We start from the raw sequence: 4,554 nt of genomic DNA on the forward strand, positions 1-4,554 counted from the left end.
TGATTGCCTCCTTCACACCACAGAATGTAGTAGTGCACAACTCATTGGCACGGCTGCATCAGCACTGGAAAATCAGTTAGGATAAGGCTGTTAGATTATAAATCCTAGGAGAGAGGCAGGAACTTGTCTGGGCTATTGCTTATGCATGTGTACAGTAAGTGTATCATTTGTTTCCTGTCCTCCAAAGAGTTTGAGATGGCTTACGCTTGGGCAAGTCCATCTTACAGGATTCATGATCAATTCTGAACACTTTGAGGGCACACCATGTACTGGACACTTGGAAGCCCACCCCCTTCTATTACAATGTCCATCTCCTGGCAGCAGCTTGTTACAGTGAGGCCGTAGCATAGCCAGGGGCGGCAGCATAGTAAGTACTGGTTGGCAACCTTCAGTCTGGAAAGACTATGGTATAAGCCTACAGCACCCGGTATTCCTAGGCGGTCTCCCATCCAAGTACTAACCAGGCCTGACCCTGCTTAGCTTCCAAGATCAGACAAGATCAGGGATGTGCAGGGTAACAGTTGTACTGCAGGCACTGCAATGTGGCATGTTAGCGGCCCCCTCCCACTCACCGTCAGAGCCATTCAGGGCAGCAATGGCAAGGTGCATGCTGCTGTTGTTGCCCTGAATGGTTCTGATGCAAGTGGGCTGCTCACACGACAGGTTGCAGCACCTGCAGTACTTACCGCACTGCCACTGCCACCCCCTTCTGGCTATGCTACTGCAGGGAGGCACGTTTGAGTGAAAACCTGGTGACCCCTTTTCTATCTAAAGAGCCCTGCATGCCCTTGGGAAAACCAGCTGAAAGATGAGCCTCCGTCTTCTCCTTCCGAGGTCTGAGTCACTCAGAATCTCCAGGCAGTGATCCCTCCACGCAAATGGAACCAAATGATGTGACTGTGCCCACACTTCTTCTGAGCTTCCTGGGTGAGCAATGCTCGTCTTCTGAGGACAGCTGGTACTTTTGAGCTGCAGCCAGACTTTCTGGATGAGCCCTGAGAGAGAGAGAGAGAGAGAGAGAGAGAGAGAGAGAGAGAGAGAAAACAAGAGTAGGAAAGTGGCCTACAGGAAGTGTTTGAAAATTTAACCCTTGTGTTTATATGTGACACTGTGAACTTTGGCCCTTGGCTGCTCACTCAGATGCCAAGAAATTCAAGTGAAACTAGATTGAGCTTGGAGTTAGATGAGAATGTGGTGGCATGCACTTCTGCAGTAGAATCTCACCATTTCTTGACTAAGATTTCGGTATTTTTCCAAGGAATGCTGCCATGGGTCCATGCTTTGTTCCCGCATTAAATAAAGCTGTTGAAAGAACAAAATAGGAGGACAAGGAGATTAATCATGTCAACTGGCTCTGATGTCTTGGCTTTGATTTTGAGCATGTGTCCCCCTCTCTCTCCTGACTTTCTTGATCATCTGATTTTTTATTTTTTTTCAATCTTGTTTATAAGCTGCAGTGATGTCATTTCTGGAACCAAAAGCAGGGAAATAAATATCCTTAAATAATCCTGCTCCCCCTCCTCTTCCTTGCATCTACTACTGGAATACTTTTATTGTGCAGAAAATGGATATATGTGCTGAGAACCAGATTGGCCACTTCTCAAATGGTTAATCTAAATACTTGGAAACAAACCTAAAGGGTAAGACAGGGACAACAATGGGCGGTACCTTATATTTCAAGAACATTATATGATACTTTGAAAAACTGTGGAATTCTAGTGGACTTAAGTGCTTTTACAAACAAGTGTAATATTCTTGGTATTGTAAATGTTGCTGATGCTAGAATTTCAGTGTTACACTGCACTATGCTCAATGATGGTTTGGACAGTCACTGCCAGGAGTCAACAGCATTGGACAACTGCCAAGTGCTCATGGCCCCAAAAAGGACCTCAAAAAGTTCTGATCCCTGACACCGCACCAGGGTGGGAGAGTTAAGACAGACAAAAGAAAATATTTCTTTACTCAGTACACACTTGGTCCATGGACACTGTGGACACTTGGTCCACAGTACTCAGTTGGTCCATGGAATTCTTTGCCACAGGATGTGGTGATGGCATCTGGCCTGGATGCCTTTAAAAGGAGATTTGACAAATTTCTGGAGAAAAAATCCATCACAGGTTACAAGCCATAATGTGTTTGTGCAACCTCCTGATTTTAAAAATGGTCAGAATGCCAGATGCAAGGGAGGGCACCAGGATACAGGTCTCTTGCTGTCTTGTGTGCTCCCTGGGGCATTTGGTGGGCCGCTGTGAGATACAGGAAGCTGGACTAGATGGGCCTATGGCCTGATCCAGTAGGGCTGTTCTTATGTTCATCTGTGTCCTTGTAGTGGTGACAAAGTAGCTCTTTCAAAACCCATGCAGGTTGGAACAGGTCCATGAAGGGTGAGAGCCCCCTGAACCTGGATGGTAGCCCTCCCAGTTTGTCATATCTTTCCATGAAGAATCCTGGGAACTACATTTTGGAAAAAGGGCCAAGAATTCTTTGAAGTCTATGGATCTTGACCCTCGTAACTGAGCAACAGATCTCAGGGTTCTCTAGGGAAAGAGTCTGAGAGAAAGGGCCTAATTCTAGTAGAACCACACACTGCCAGAACTTGAGCCAGATGCCATCACCACATGCTGTGACAAGGAGTTCCATGGACCAACCACACACTGAGTAAACAGATATTTTCTTTTGTCTGTCCTAACTCTCCCAATACTCAATTTTAGTGGATGTCCCCTGGTTCTGGTGTTAGGTGAGAGTGTAAAGAGCATCTCTCTATCCACTCTGTCCATCCCCTGCATAATTTTGTATGTCTCAATCATGTCCCCCCTCATGCACCTCTTTTCTAGGCTGAAGAGGCCCAAATACTCATAAGGAAAGTGCCCCAGCCCAGTAAACATTTTGGTTGCTGTCCTTGGCACCTTTTCCATTTTCACTATGTCCTTCTTGAGATGTGGTGACCAGAACAGGACACAATATTCCAGGTGTGGCCTTACCATAGATTTGTACAATTAGCTGTTTTGTTCTCAATACCTTTTCTAATGATCCCAAGCATAGAATTGGCCTTCTTCACTGCCGCCGCACACTGGGTCAACACTTTCATCGACCTGTCCACCCCCCCCCCCAAGATCCCTCTCCTGATCTGTCACAGACAGCTCAGAACCCATTAGCCTATATGTGAAGTTTTGATTTTTGCCCCAATGTGCATGACTTTACACTTACTTACATTGAAATGCATCTGCCATTTTGCTGCCCGTTCTGCCAGTTTGGAGAGATCCTTCTGGAGCTCCTTACAATCGCTTCTGGTCTTCACCACAAGGCAAAGCTTGGTGTCATCTGCAAACTTACCACTTCATTGCTCAGTCATGACTCCAGGTCATTTATGAAGAGGTTGAAAAGCACCGGTCCCAGGACAGATCCTTGGGGCACACCACTTTTCACCTCTCTCCATTGTGAAAATTGCCCATTGACACCCACTCTCTGTTTCCTGGCCTTCAACCAGTTCTCAATCCATGAGAGGACCTGTCCTCTAATTCCCTGACTGTGGAGTTTTTTCAGTAGCCTTTGGTGAGGGACTGTGTCAAACACCTTCTGAAAGTCCAAATATATAATGTCCATGGGTTCTCCCGCATCCACATGCCTGTTGACCTTTCCAAAGAATTCTAAAAGATTCGTGAGGCAAGACTTACACTTACAGAAGTCAGGTTGATTCTCCCTCAGCAAGGCTTGTTTGTCTATAGCTGCAATCCTAACCTCACTTTCCTGGGAGTAAGTCCCGTTGAACACAATAGGATTTACTTCTGAGTAGACCTGCTTAGGATTGTGCCCTAAGTGTTTTGAGATTCTATCTTTGATGAGGCATTCCACCATGTTACCCAGAATAGATGTTAGGCTGACCAGCCTATAGTTTCCCAGGTCCCCTCTCCTTCCCTTTTTAAAGATCAGTGTGACATCTGCTATCAGGTAGGAGGTTTAATTCTGTGGTGTAGATGTATACCCCTAGTGCGTAATGGCCACAATGACACAGCCCAAAGAGGTTGCTCTATCACAATTTTGCACAACACATCAAGTCAATGTCTTGCAACAGCCATATGAGACTTAGAATTGTTCCATTGTCTTCCCAGATGCCCAAAATTCAGATGAACTGGAGACTGTGTTGGCTTACTCATAAGAAAAGCCCAGTCCAGATAAAACAGAATTGATGATGGTGGTACTCAGCAGATGAATGAGATGGTGAAATTCCTGCTGTGGACCCAACATTGCTTTTGAATTCCCAGTACCAAAATTGCTGCTTGATTTTGGGTGGCCTTGAGGTGGCAGAATCATATGTCAAGATGCTGTCTCTAAATCAGGGGTGCCCAAACCCCAGCCCTGGGGCCACTTGCGGCCCTCAAGGCCTCTCAATGCAGCCCTCAGGGAGACCCTAGTCTCCAATGAGCCTCTGGCCCTCTGGAGATTTGTTGGAGCCCACACTGGCCCGACGCAGCTGCTCTCAGCATGAGGACAACTGCTTGACCTCTCACATGAGCTGTGGCATGAAGGCTCCCTCCACTGCTTGTTGTTTCATGT

At 46.4% G+C, this 4,554-nt stretch overlaps 1 pseudogene; it reads right to left on the reverse strand.

Moving 5' to 3' along the window:
- Window positions 1-412: 412 nt before the first annotated feature.
- LOC136649812 (5S ribosomal RNA) lies at window positions 413-534 on the reverse strand (annotated as a pseudogene).
- Window positions 535-4,554: the final 4,020 nt, after the last annotated feature.

This window comes from Tiliqua scincoides, chromosome 4 (genome assembly GCF_035046505.1).
Source record: "Tiliqua scincoides isolate rTilSci1 chromosome 4, rTilSci1.hap2, whole genome shotgun sequence".
Classification (NCBI taxonomy): Eukaryota; Metazoa; Chordata; class Lepidosauria; order Squamata; family Scincidae; genus Tiliqua; species Tiliqua scincoides.